Consider the following 14,686-nt stretch of genomic DNA (forward strand, 5'->3'; position numbering starts at 1 on the left):
CATGTGGGATGGACCCGTTAGCATTATTGGTATCGAGCACAGAGGCTTTAATCTTCTTACCTTTTCATCCCTGAAAGTCACTCGCAGAACAGAGGTCCCCGTCCCCACAAGTTGGGAGATGGTACAGTGCAGCCTTTCCCCTCCGTGTGTGCTCTGCGACTTTTGTCCTGCAGGTTTCAAGTGGTCTTTGGGTGTGGGGAGTCTTCTCCGCATTGACCTGGCAGATCCTAATCTAACCACCCAAAAGCGTCTACACACCTGGACCCCATTCCCGTGGCTGTTGGATTCTTCTGACCTCTGAAGGCGGCTGCAAATGAGAGCCGGGTCTCCTTCCTTGGTGTGGTTTGCCTCTTCCCAGAGTGGAATCCTTACATTCTGAAACAGCCCTTGTCTTTATGAGGAGGCTGGTGCAGGGAGGGTGGTGACATTCGCCTGTGGGACCTAAAGCTGGGGGCCTTATGGTGTGGGCAGGGAGCACTGGATGGGAGCCCAGGCCAGCTGCTCCCCTCGCTGCTCCGAGAGCCTCAGGACCCTCACCAGAGACAGGACAGGTGGGAGCACCAGTGCCCACCCCTCCCTGTGCCCAGGCGGGCCAGTGGCACATGCAAGGAGCTGGCTGGGGAGCACTCACCAACATCCCGTGTGCAGGCTAAAGTACTACATGAACTTACTACAGAGAAAATAGGTGATTCGTGATGATTGTTTTAATTGGAAGGGCATCGTGAGCTTTACTTTCCCCACAACTTTGTAACTTTTTATCGTGAGGGAAGCTGTCTAGTAATTGAGTACTCGTGAGCAGGTGACTATTCTGTATAAGCCGCCAGCCTGGCCGCTGTACCCAGGTGCGGAGAGACTGGCCTTGGGGGTGTATGTCCCAGCCCGAGTTGTACACGTGTAGTTTTAAACCACAGAGAAATGAAAGAACGTTGGAAAGCTGCTCCCCTCCTGCCTCCCTGGTTGCATGCGGCTCCGTTCTCGGGCATTGGTGGCCCAGAGCTGCCCTCGTGGCACAGCTCTCCATTCCTTTCTGAAACTTGAGGCCAGCAGCATGTCAGGATTCTGGCTTGTCACAGTGAGAGAGACCGAGCTAGCCGTGCAGCCCCGCGGGTCTGGTGGACACCCAGAGCCTTACAGACATGAGGCTGCTGCTTCCCTGGGCCAGGGGACATGCACAGCCGTCCTCAGCCCTCGGCGGAGGCCAAGGCTTGGCCATCAAGTGAATTCTCGTTAGGCTAGTGGGATTTTCGGGTTGTAGACAGTGAACTGTGGATCTCTTACCAGTTTTTATCCCTAAGCCAGTCCCCAGGCCTGGGAGTCCAAGGCAGGAGGAGTGAGGAGCGGGTAGGGAGAGGGTCAGAGAGCAGAGGGCACCAGGACAGGAGCAGGTGGAGGGAGGCCTGCAGACCCCAGAGCGCACGGAGCTGTGCTTTGCCCTTCCTGGCTTCTTTAGCCAGGGGACCCTCAAGCAGATTCTGGGGTGGGATTCTGTGGCCCTGGCCTGAGTTCTCCTGCATGGGGCAGAGCTGTTAGGGGCTCATGGCTGCTGCAGGATGCCCTTGACCTCCATGGGAGGGTCCCCGCTCTGCCCATCGGTAGCTGTGCTCTTGCAAAGTGTGAATATTCAATGTCACCAAACAAAGAAGGGACTTCCACCTTGTGGTAGGCAGGGTGCATGGGGGACTGCTCCCAGATCCCACAGCCTGGGCTCGCATGGCCCCATCTCCTGGTGTGTGCTCAGCCCTGCTGTGGAGTAGGTTGCGCTCTTGTCCAGTAAGGATCGTGGGAGGGTTAAGTGAGCTACTTCACGTCAAGTAGGGTTTTCAAACTTGGCATGATTGACATTCTGGTCTGGATAATTTTTTGTCGCGGGGAGCTGTCCTGGCCTTATAGAATTCTCGACAGCATATGCTCAGTGGATCCCAGTAGCACTTTCCCCCTCTAGTTGGGACAACCTGAAATGTCTCAGACATTGCCAGGTGTTCCCTAGGTGGCTTCCACTAATCACTCAGGTGCCGTTTACTCTCATTGCTGCGATATTGGCAGCAAGGCCTCTTCTGGGTACCAAGGCCCCTTATGAAAGTGTGACACCCTGATAAATCTAGTGCAAGTTGAAAATTCTGTTGAGTCAAAAAGGCTCTTGAGTGCTCCGGCCCTCCCAGCACCTCGCCCAGTAGCACGTGTCTGGAGCGAAGCGTCTGTTGCTCACCCTCATTATCGCGGGGTCCCCTGGAGCTGCGGCTCCCTGCCACTGCCCAGCATCACCGTGGGGATTGGACCACATACTGCTAGCCCCCAGAAGAGGTCCAGATTGCAAATTAGCAGCATGATGTCTATCGAGTGTCCTTCACTTGCACCACTGTGAAGTAAAAACATTCCTCAGCCCAGTCCTCCTGAGGGGGGCACTGCCTGTTTTGGGGAAGAAAAGTTAGAAGCCTGAATGAAGGGGCAGAGGGGACTTGGAGAAGGAGGAAAGGAGGCCGAGAGGGAGTTTGGGCCCTCTGGCCTGGCTCCTCGCTAGCTATGGTTCTTAGGAGCTGACTTTGTTTTCCCCCAAGAGACAAGGCGGGGCTTGGGTAGAGGTCCCAGGGAGGATGTGGCAGTCCCTGGGGGACTCTGTTAAGCAGGCCAGCGTTCCCTGAAGAGTTCTTTCAGGCTGCTGGAGACCCTCCTGCGTACAGGGACTCAGCTGTCACTCTGGGAGTCTTTGCTGGAATAAAGGCACTTAGCAAACCTCTTTTTTTATTTTTCTAAAATAATACCTTATTTTCTTTAACATAATTGACTTTACCAGGGGCAAATAATGATTTAGCAGGAGGGAAATGTGATTATTTTTCTTCCAAATTGCTGCACTTCTATTAGCTTTGCAAGATCTATTTCAAGTCCTTCTAACGTCATGTGTGTTTAGCTGCCCATTTTTCAAAGGCAGGGGTGCGTCTCCGGCCTCTGGCACCACGACAGGCTGCCGTGCTTCTTCAGATTCTTCTTGGGGGTTTGCTGTGAAGACCAGTCTGGTGGGGGCACCACATGGGGGCATCCTGTGGACAGGAGGAAGGGGGCTTGGCTGGTGGCCCCTGTTTCTAGGACATCATAGGGCCCTGAGGCCATTAACCACGTGGCTCTGAGGAGCTCAATGCCATACCTTCTGGCTGGCCACAGTGCATTTGCAGATGCTTTTCTGACTGCCCGGAGAGCCCTTGATCTCTACCCCCATAGCTTGTCCAGGCTCAGGTCTTGTCCCACCCAAGCCGGGCAAGGGGCCCCTCCTGTGCTGCTCCTTGCAGTTCCATGGCTTGTGTCATACAGCCCCTGGGAGCAGTTGGTGGCTTCCTCTGCCAGACAGTGCCAAGGTTGAGTTGTGCATTCTCCCCTTTACCCGGTGTGGTCCCTGCACACCTTACACAGGAAGGTGAGGCCCAGATTTCATCTCAGCGTGAAGATGGACTTTATTGGTCCTAGAATCTTCCTTAAGTTTTCTCCACCCCCGGTGTTGACGCGAGGCCTTCGTAAAGCCTGTTAATAAGGTGGACACTTGGTTGGTCCACTTGTGCTGCACTGACCTCTTGGCTGGAGAGTGGAAGGAAGCCCGAATCTGTGGAGGGAGACGGTGGGTCCAGTCCTGGCTCCAGCTCTCAGCCGCTCCAGGGCCTCAGCGAGGCTCTGAAGAGCCTTCAGGTCTCTGATCACCTGCAGACTCAGCCTCCAGCTTTCCCTACCCACCAAATGTGATAAAAAGCTAAAGAAATAAAAGGAATTAATATATGCTTGAGTGCTTTGTAATTGTAAAGCGTTGACAGCTGAAGGGGCAGGAGAAGGTTCTGTTCAGAGAAAGAGATTGTGCACTTTTCTGTCCAGTCCCAGATGACCAGTAATCTGGACCTTGCAGGGGCGAAATTGAGATGCTCCTTATATTTGTATGAGCACTTAAGAAAATGGTACCGTTTAAAAATGTAAAAGCCAGAAAACAGTTTGTCAGTTTCTGAAAAAGTTAAACATGGCACTACCATGTGATGTAATGATTCTGCTCCTAGGAATATCCCCAAAGAATGAATGACCACTCATAGAAACAGTTGTGCCCAAATGTACAACACGATTCATGATACCGAAAAGGTGGAGGCAGTCCAAATGTCCAGTAGCTGGTGTGTGGGTAGCAGAAGGTGGTGTGTCCACACAATGGACTGTCCCTCAGCCACAAGAAGGAATGAGGTTCTCACCTGCGGTGGCATGGATGGACCTGGGGGACGTTAGGCTATGGGGAAGAAGCCTGTCATGAAAGGACCTACTGTAAGATTCTTGTATGTGAATTGTGCAGAAGAGGCAGGTGCATAGACCAGGAACAGGTGAGTGGGGAGTGGTAGAGGAGGGGCTGCGGGTGGGGGCTTAATGCCGTGGGCTTCCCTTTAGAGGTAATGATAGTGCTTCAGAATCAGGTGGGGATGAGGCTGTGCAACATTACAAACCAACTGAACAATAAGTGACTCTGATGTTATACACTTGATTTATTTTTTGAGTTATACACTTTAAAATGGTTAATTTTATATTATATGAGTTTTGCCTCAATTCACAATGAAGCCAAAAAGCCTTCTTAGCTTATGGGCAGCATAAAGCCAAGCTCGGGGCCTGATCTGTCCTGCAGGCCACGGTTGCTGGGCCTTGGCTTAGAGCTGGGGTCCTTTAGTTTTAGCATAATGGCTACTGTGTTTGTAATAATAGTATGTGGTAGTTGTTAAAAAAATACAAGCAATATGAAAGGTGCAAACATGAAGAAAGGCCTTCTCCAGATGACCCGGCTTTCAGAACAAGTGCTGTGTCCTCTCAGGTTCACGCAGTGAGACCCCGTCACCAAGGTGGTGGTGAGAAGCGATAGGCAGGTCAGAGGTGAGGCGGTCTGAGGGGCTGGTGCCCTTATTGGCAGGAAAGCTCCACCGTGAGCCAGGGAATGGGCCTCACCAGGACTGACTGTCCACACCTCAGGCTTGGACTTCCAGCCCCAGAACTGGGAGAAATGAATTTCTGTTGCTTTTAAGACACCGGGCTTAGGCATTTTGTCATCAGTAGCCCGAGCAGACTAGCCCACCATGCGTGGAGAGGCATAGGTGAGGGAGGGGGAGCCCTGGTTTGGGGCTCACGGGGAGCTCAGCCTTCTGGTGGGCAGGGTGGGCCGGGTGGTGGGGTTGTACCGTCCCTGCGGCTGACTGTCCAGGGCCTTCAGGAGGGCGAGAGCTCCAGTAGTGCCGGGGCTGGGGTGGGTGGTGACAGGGTGGTGGAAGGTTCAAAATACCCATGAACAGAAACCCAGATCCTTGGGATTCCCGCCTCTTCACCCGTTGCTTCCAGATGAACAGAAGATAAAGTGCCCATTTGGCAGTTTTCCTCTGACTGGCAGTTACCAGGGCGACCAGATGTGGTCCAGGGCTGGGAAACGTGGTCTGCACCATTTCCCCTTCCATCTCTGAGAGTTATCGGCGGCAACTTACGGTGGGATTAACGTGGAATGAGCCTTCAGAGTGAAGGATCTGAGGCCCTGGAGATGAAGGATTGGGTGACAGCGTTTCTTAAGGACGGAGTGTGAATAATCGCGGTGGCCCCGGCACGGCGGCAGTGCTGCTCCCCGGCGCTGCCTTTCACCTGCTGACGGCCTGGCAGGTTCTCTCTGGATGTGGCAGCCTCTTCTGTTTTTAACCAGCCTTTTCATGGGCTTCTTGCTCCTGCCAGTGACCTCTGCAGAGTCATTGAGGGTTGGGAATGTGTCACCAGCCCTGAGAAATGGAGTGGTGGCATTGAGCCTTTCTTTCCGTGTTTGGTGTAGCCTGCCTGCCTGGCTGGGAATTGGCCACAGGCTTCTGTCCCAACGTACTTCATGCACAGACACAGAGCCGGGAGGAGCCCTGGCTGTCCCCAGTCCCACTGCAAGTGTCCATGCACCCCTGATGCCTTTTAGTCCCACCCAGGGTATCCTGGTACATTTTTTCTTCTTTTTGTTTTTGCAGTGTGCCACCCTGGGGATTGAACCCAGGGGTGCTCTGCCCCTGAGCTACATCCCCAGCCCTTTTTATGTTTTTAGGTTTACAGACAGGGTCTTACTACATTGCCCCATCTGGCCTTGAACTTGTGATCCTTCTGCCTCAGCCTCCTGTAGCTGGGGTTATTCTGGGTGTTTCTAAGTACATACACACATGTGCAGAGTACAGTTCCCCCCCTTACCAAGGTTTTTCTTTCTGTGGATTCAGTATCTGTGATCAGCTGAAGTCTGAAAATATTAAATGGGAATTTCCAGAAACAATTAAAAATTTTGTGCAACTTACAGAATATTATTATAATTGTTCTATTAGTGTGTCCTCTTGTTGTTAGTCTCTTACTGTTCCTAATTTACGAACTGAACTTTTGTGTAGGTGCATACGTGTGGGGAACACTCAGTCTGTCTGGGCTCTGGTGCTGCCTGGGTTCAGGTGTCCACTGGGGTCTTGGAATGCATGCAAGGACACTGCATGTGACATAGGAAGGTAGGTGCAAGTGAATCTTAGACCGTGGGGTGCAGCTGAGACCCAGATGAAGTCACATCTTGGCCTGTTTCAACCCCTCTGAGGCTCTGGTTCCTCCTTTCTGGAGAGGACAGGAGGAGGAGGAGTACTGGAATGTCAGGGGTGTCAGGTGCTAGAGGATGATTCTAAGCCGAGGCCTTAATGCACTCTGCTGGGTGGAGGGGGGTCCCTGAGAGCCCAGGGAACCCTGGGTGGCCATGGGCAGATGCCCACTTGGCTCTGGGGCTTGCCTTCGTCAGAAACTGAGGGCATCTGGGGGCCGGGTGCTGTGACTTGGAATGAAGTGCTGCGGTGATCTTAAATCAATGGCTGCAAAATCATTGGTGGCCTGGCCAGCAAGAGGGTCTGCAGGACTATTGAGGGGCATTGCCAGGGCTGATTTGGGGACTGAACTGAGTGAGTCCAGGGCTGACTCCGAGCAACTGGAGTCTAGGTTACTGTTCTTGGTGGGAATGGGAAGGTGGAGATCTCCACAGGCTCTTATGGTGTGGTGTGACGTGGAATTGGCCTGTTGTGTATGATAGGTAGTGCGGGGCTTGGACCAGGTCACCAGGAGAAGCTTCCAGCCCTGAGATCCAGAAGCTGAGCCCTTGGGGAGGCACTTGGCTTGGTTTAAATCCTGAATTCCTGTTTGACTCTGATTAGTTAACCTCTCTGAGCCTCAGTTTGCACATGTATAAAATGGGAATGAGGAGTATCCAATTCCGGTTCTGAGGAGAGGAGTGATGCGATGCCAGGGGAGCGTTTGGCCCTGTGAGGTGCCTAGCGACTGCCCAGAGCATGGGATGCACCCTCCACAGCTCAGCCAGAATCCACCCCCAGGACAAGCCAAGTGTTTTTTTGTCTTCTGTTAAAACAAAGAAAAACAAAGCAAAACAAAACAAAGCAAAGCCAAAGACTGTTAGAGAGGTGTCAGGTAGAGTCACTGTGGTTCCATCCCAATGACCTGATGCTTGTTCTCAGTTCTAAACTACTAAACACTTCAGTCTCAATTGAGATTTCCAGGAAAAATAGACAAAAGAAAAGAAATTGAACTTTGAAAACCATATCCCAGCAGAATCTGCATGTATTTATGCACCAACTTAAGGGAAACACTGCCAATTGCAGCCTGCTGGCTGCATCTTTTAATAAATGTGGTGTAGAAAGGGTGAGGTGGGCTGAGGTTGGAGTCCTAACTGAGTGTCTCAGGGTTTAGTGACCGTAGGGTCCTTGCCATGAGGTATGGAGAGGTCGCACTTGAGCTGTGCTGGGTCTTTAATCCTATAGGAGGTTTAATCCTAAAGGAGGAGAGACCTTTGGACCAGGCAGGGAGGCTCCTCTCCCAGAGGCTTTGGAAGGAGCAAGACCCTGCTGGCTTGGATCTCTGGCCTCCAACCATTGTGAGAGCACAAGTTTCTGTTGTGCCACCAAATTTGTGGCACTTAGTTAAAGCAGCCATAGGACGCTGATTTGGAGGGTTAGGTGGGAACGCAGTGGAGAAACCAGCAGGGAGTGGCCACTTGGAAGGAGCGTCTCCACCCTGCGTCCCTCCCTCCCCTCCCCTCTGTGTCTCGTCACCTTCTCTGTTGGTGAGGTAACTGAGGCTTGGGGGCTCCGTTGGTCTTTGGCCTGATCCATTCAGAAGGAAGCTGTCTAGAGAGTCAGGTGGTGACCTGGTGCCAGGTGTGTGACAGAGTCGGCAGGTTCCCCTGTGTTTCCTTTCAGTGCAGATTTGATGTGTGCTGAGCAGAACTTGAGGGAGCAGAAAGTCACGTGGGGCCATGCCTGCCAGGGGGCCTGGAGACTACAGGCGCGGTTCCTCGGGCGCATTACCTTTCTGCCGCGGACTCCATGATCTGCTCCCTTCCCGCCACAGAGTTCCTGTCTTCCTCCCGTCCTTCGCAGGTTCCTCCAGCAGGCACCAAGTCAGAGCTGCCCACATGGTGACACCGTCTGGGTGCCCACTGTCAAGGCTAGGTGCATTTGGGGCCAGGGCCGGTGGCTGAGGGGCAGAGAGCAGGTCCGGGGAGGGAGATGTGTGCTCCGTGGAGGGAACCGCGTGTCCAAGGCACAGAAATGAGGCCGCACAGAGTGTTGGCGAAGTCGAGGCAGCAGGAGAAGGAGATGTGAAGACGCCCCCCTGATTCGGGACAGAGCCTGCAGTGAGGGAAAGACTGCGGCCTCCCAGGGAGAGGCTCGTGGAGGACGGAGGTGGTGTCAGGCTGCACCCTGGGTCAAGTGTGACCCACTGCCAAGAGCTGTGTCCCCAGAGCCCTTGTGCTGCTGGAGTTGTGGTCTCGTCCAACATTATTAAGTCTCCAGCTCCCAGCTGACCAGGAGCGAAGGAGAACCATGTTCTTCTTGCATCTGGGGTGGCCATTGGGCGCGAACATCATGCCCGGTCACTCTGAGCTGTGGAGGCCAGCCTGGTGTGACGGGGTGTCTGGTCAGGACGCTTTCAGAGGCCTGGCTGTGGGTGTCCTCACTGGAGGCCTTGTCACGGCTTGCTTGAGGACAGCTTCTCAGTTCAGGGAACAGCGTGCTCTAGACGTGGAGCCAGTCTTGTCTGGCAGGAGACCAGGTGTCCAGCCCTGCGGAGCCACCAGGTGCAGGTGGAAGTCCTGCAAGGTGATGCGTATTGAGCCGATTCTCCTGTCGCTAGGTGCTATTATGGCTGGCGGTCATGGGTCTGCACTCCAGAGGGCTCAGAGGCCGTCTGCAGTTGGGCTGATGAACCTGGCTTTGCTCCTCTATGGTTGTGTAATTTTTTGAAATTTACTTCAACTCCGCGCCTTGGTTTACTCATCTGTAGACTGAGGGTGGTGGTAATTGCCACCCCTGCCTGTCGTCCTGAGGATTGAATGTCCACACAGGACATGTTAGGCATCAGTGGATTTCTCTGGCATAGCCCAGGGTGGAGTGGACTGACCAGGGTCACCCTGCAAGCCTGGGGATGCAGGGGGTTTGTTCTCCAGCCCAAGAAGGGGTCAGGGCTCCATGTGGGTGGTGGGCTACCTGGGTGCCTTCCTCGACGGGGCTCCTGGTGAACCTGGGGGCATGATGAGGATGCAAGGGAAGCAGAAGTGGCCAGGCCTGAGCAGAGCACAAGGAAGCACCGTGGGCCGAATGGGAGTGGAGTGGGCCCTGCAGAGCCCAGGACCTGCTCAGGGTCTTGTGCGTGGACTGCTGTTTGGTGTTTGGGTAGGTATGACCTTGGAAGGCCAAGGTGAATCTAATCCTTGACCTCCGTGCCTTTCCTCCTGCAATTCAGTTCATTTGCAGCTGGTGTTGGGAGCTTCCTGGATAGTGTTGCAGTTGGTGCTGGGACCCTGATGGCATCATCCTGATTCCGGCACCTCCTTTTCTTCTCCAGGATATGTGGTGCCTGCCCTTTTGTCCACTTCCCATGGCCTGACCCCGATGTGTTGTGGGGGTCTGCAGGCCTCTTTGGGAGCAGAATGCCTGGGGCTGAAAGCACCCTGGGTCCACCCCGAGTGGCAAGGCTTCCCAGGTTGTGACAGCTTCTGTGGGGATGTTCAGATTTGCTGCTCTTGGAAGTGAAAATGGGACTTGAGTTTTGGGGACGCGAGTAGTGCTGATAAACATGGTCAGTGTTCCCTGTTCTTGCTGCAGAGCACAGGTACCAGCGCCTGCAGTGCCGCGGGCAGGCACCTCAGTTGTGGGGATTGTGGGGATAAGTGCTTCCTGTGGGATGTGCCAAGCAGCACAATTGGTCCTGCCCATCCTTCAGAAAGTCCTTCTGGTCATTGTCAGAGGGATAAGGAAGTGGGAGGCCCCGGTCACCACCAGTGGGCTCTTGGTGTGTCCTGTGGAGCCGCGGCTTCCTGCACACGTGAAGTTCCACAGGGAACGTTGTGAACTCTGTGCTTCCTGGGCTGGACATGTGGCTTCCTGTCCTGGGTGCTGGCCTGGTGGGGGGTGCAGAGAGGTGGAGGAGGCATGCCCTTGTTCACTGGGCCCTTTGAACTGCACACTCGGATTCAGAAGTGCAGGGAAGTGGGATTCAGTTCCTCTGTCGATGGTGACGCGCTCATTCGACAGGCTTCCCTTGGAGACAGGGTTTTGTAGAGGGTGTATGGCGGCTGGGGTTGACTTCAGCCGCTCCAGTGGGAGTTCCCAGGCAGCCTTCTCAAGCGTGACCCGGAAGTTGTTTTATTTACCCTTCAAGCCCTGGTGTTCATGACTCGGAAGCTCAGGTTCTACACACAGTTCTTTTTTTTTTTATTTGTTTTAATTAGTTACACATGACAGTACAATGATCTTGACATATCATTACACACAGTTCTTGACATCTCCAATCTCACTTGGAATCTGCTATTTTAGTTACTGAAGCAGGATGGAGCAGCCTGTCCTGCCTTGTCATCCAGGGTCTAGGAAAGGGTCTCCATGGAAGTTGCCCATTGTAGTGATGCCTATGTGTGACAAGTGGTGGCCTTGAGTGTCATCACATGCTGCGGAACGGTCCCATCCACCACGGCAGCTCTGGTGCAGACTCCCCCTTCCGAGGAAAGCCACGCAACATTTAACTCACTTTTCCATAATCAGAACACTTGGTGGTTTGGGGCCCAAACCTGATAAATTCTGCAAATGCCTGAAGATGAGTTTCAGCTTTATCTTAAAAAGCCACTGACACCTGACATGGAACCACGTGTTGGAGCAGCACCGGGCAGCCACTCCAAATCCACGTTGCAGGGTTTGGATTTTCTGCTTCAAGATGGATGTCAGCTTTATCTCTTTTCCCACCTGCTGTGAGTCCAACTTTGTACATGGCTCGGTAGTCACGGCCTATTTGGAATTTATGAGTTCTTTTGTTTGTCTTATCTTCTTGATGGAGCCCGAGTGATCAGAGGGTGACAATAAGGATAATGAGCAACCTGAGACCTTTCTTTGAAATATAGACACTGCATCATAACTACCTAAAAAGCCTCAGCCAGGATGTTACCAATTTTCATCTGGAACTTTCTATTAAGAACTCTTTAAGGTTTGAAGAGCAGTTGTAAATATCAATGCACTCTGCTGGCTTCTGGAGGGGAGGTGTGCTCCTGGTGCTGGGCTGCTGCTGCCCACCTGAGTGACATAGGACGTTGGAACTCGTTGCTGGCTTAGCCCAAGTCCAGCCTGGTGGCCCCCAGCATGCCCCAGGCCTTCATCCAGGTGTGAGGGTCTGAGGGACACAGAGTGGTTCTTTACAAGGTCAGCAGGACTTCTAGACCTGACCTGGCCTCTGTCCCAGCTCCTGGCAGCCTGGCCTGCCAGACAGGTCCTCGAGCTGTCAGGGAGAGACGGTGTCTCAACCCAGAGCCGGCTTCCTGTCCTGCCTCACCTTTCCTCGCCATCCTCTTCTCCCTTCCTTCTACTTGATCTGCTCCTCTCTTGACCGGACTTCTCCCCTGGACACTTGCCTTTGGTCTGGCTAAGGTGCCCCTACAGTGTGTTGCCCACCACATCCTCTGTGTCTGTGGACAACTGAACACTGCCTGTGACCAGATGGTTCCTGGGTATCTGGGCCAGTCTAGAGCCTCCCTGAAGACCAGGACAGCCTCCGCCCAGCCTGCTTCTGTATTCCTGGCATCTGCTGCTGACCTGGGTGCAGGGCTGGCGCTTCCTAGTAAGTAACTGTTGGATGAATGAGGCTGAAATGTGGAAATTCGGGAACCTTCTGAAGATTCGTGGGGTACTTGACTTTTTGTGCTCAAGGCCAGACAGTAAAAATTTGTGTCTTGGTGGACTATGCAGTCTTGTTGGTAGCTCCTCAGCTCTGCCTTGAGCGCAGAAGCAGCCCGGAACAGTGTGGAAGTGCATGACCTGGCCGGGTCCCAATAAGCTTTATTTACGGACACTGGAATTTAAATTCTGCATAATTTTTGCATGTCATAAAAATCTCATTTTAATTTTCTCCCCACAACTATGTGAAAGTGTAAACAGCATTTTTAGCTCAAAGCAGTAAAAAAATGGTGACAGACCAGATTGAGCTGCTTCCTGTCACTTGCCCACTGCCTGGATATGTGGTTACTGGAGATTAGAGTGGATTTCAAAGTCTTTTCTGACAAAGGGGCCTGCATTTAAAAAGAAAAAAAAGCATTGCTGGGCGTGGTGGGCTCGCCTGTAATTCCAGCCACATATTGATTCTTGGTTTTATTTCTTGAGCCTAAGGGTCTTGTTGAGGAAGGTATATGCATGGAGTGTTGACCCTGGGTTTTCTTCTGGTAGTTGCAGGGTTTCTGGTCTAATTTCTAAGTCTTTGATACTTTTTGATTTGTCTTTTGTGCAGGGTGAAAGATAGAGCTCTAAATTCATTCTTCCACACACAGATATCCAGTTTTCCCAGTACCCATTTATTAAAAAGGCTGTCTTTTCTCCAATATATATTTTTGGCACCTTAGTTAAGTATCAGGTGGCTGTAAAAATGTGGGTTTGTCTCTGTGTCTTCTGTTCCATTCATGCCTATCTTGATGCGGTACCATGCCGTTTTTGCTACTACAGGCCTGTAGTATAATATGAGATCTCCTTTGCCCATTTTATGATTAATTCACTGATTTGTTTTTGCTGAATTATAGAAATTCTCTATTTGGATACCAATCTCTATTAAGACGTGGATTTGCAAACATTTTCTATTCTTTGGTGTTGCCTTACATGGTGCTAATAGTCTCTGATGGACCAAAGTTTTTAATTTTGATGGAGTTTAAATAATTTTTTTTTCTTCTGTTGCCTGGGCATTTGGTACCATCGAAGAAATCGATGCCAAATTCAGTATCGTGAAGTTTTCACCTGTGTTTTCTTCTAAGAATTGTATGGTATCAACTTTATTTTTAGGTCTTCCATCCATTTTGAATTAATTTTTTTGAATGATATAGGAGTCCAACTTCATTTTTCTTCCTTCCTTCCTTTCTTGTTTTCTTGTTAATGTCCAGTGTTCTCAGCAATGATTGTTGAAACCAGTTGGGGTTTTGCACTGTGTGGTCTTGGCACCCTTATTGGAATCATTTGCCCTTATATATGAAGGTTTATTTCTGGGTTCTCTATTCTGTTCCACTGGTGTCTATATGTTTGTCTTTATACCAGTACTATTTTGCTCTGATTACTATTTCTACCTAGGTCCATTTGTTTTGCTGTAACAAAATACTCAAAACTGGTTAAATCATGAACTATTTCTGAGAGCTCTGGAGGCAGGGAAGTCCAAGATCAAGGTGCCCACAGGATTGGCATCTGTTGGGGGCTGCTCTCGCCTTCCAAGATGGCGGCCTGTTGTGGCGACTGGTTGAGGTGGTGGGGAGGGAGACTGTGTGTGCACAAGGTGGAAGGCTTTTCTCAGGGTCCTACCCCATCCATGAGAGCTCTGCCCTCCTGATTCATTATCACTTGAACACTCCATTTAGGTTTCAACACATGAATTTTGGGGAACATTCTGGTTGTAGCTGTAGCTTTGTATCAGGAAATTCAAGTTCTCTTGCTTTATTCTTTTTTAAGATTGCTTTGCCTCTTCAGCGTCCCTTGAAATTTCACGTGAATTTTAGGACGAATCTTTGTATTCTTGCATGTACCCGTCTACTTTTGCTATGTTTCCTAGGCTACTGGCTTCACTCAGGGACATCAATGTATTTATCTTAATTTAAATTTGTTTATCTTAATTCTTCCCTCGTTGGCAGTGACTTGATTAAACAGCCATAATCTATCCTTAACCCATCAGACCAGTTTTTCCCAACAGATTGCAGTTCAGGAAGCTGGATTCACTATGTCTGCTTTCCTTCTTCTTGGATGCTTGGGTTTGGTGTTTAATACTCCCAGAAGTTGGATTACCAGGCCTTTTTGCATTTAGGTCTCTCTCCTGACAGCTGCCAGTGTGATGTGCCTGGTTCTGAGCATGGACCCTGCCTCACTGGACCTTTTGTCCTCTGCGCTCAGAGGCTGGCCTGGACCCTAGCATTGCTGCTCACCCTGACCTAGGGCTGGGGTTGGGCATAGGGCTAGAATGAAAGGTTTAGAGGCAAGGCAAACAAAAATCAAAGAAAGTACTATTCATACTTCTCCCCAAACACCTTTCTGGCCTTTGGAAATTGTACTAGAATATTTTTGCCTTTAATGTGGTTATTTCTTTGCAGTCTTAGTAGCAGGAAGTTCACTCTGTGAATTAAGCATGATTTGCAGGA

The 14,686-nt window shown here is 51.3% G+C and overlaps 1 protein-coding gene across 2 annotated transcripts in view; it reads left to right on the plus strand.

The window, feature by feature from the left end:
• Dock1 (dedicator of cytokinesis 1) overlaps positions 1-14,686 on the plus strand; it is a 446,698-nt gene that overhangs the window by 7,216 nt on the left and 424,796 nt on the right. The window lies entirely within an intron of this gene.

This window comes from Marmota monax, unplaced genomic scaffold (genome assembly GCF_021218885.2).
Source record: "Marmota monax isolate L192 unplaced genomic scaffold, Marmota_monax_Labrador192_F-V1.1 WCK01_AAM20220418_F8-fsc00076, whole genome shotgun sequence".
NCBI classification, from domain to species: Eukaryota; Metazoa; Chordata; class Mammalia; order Rodentia; family Sciuridae; genus Marmota; species Marmota monax.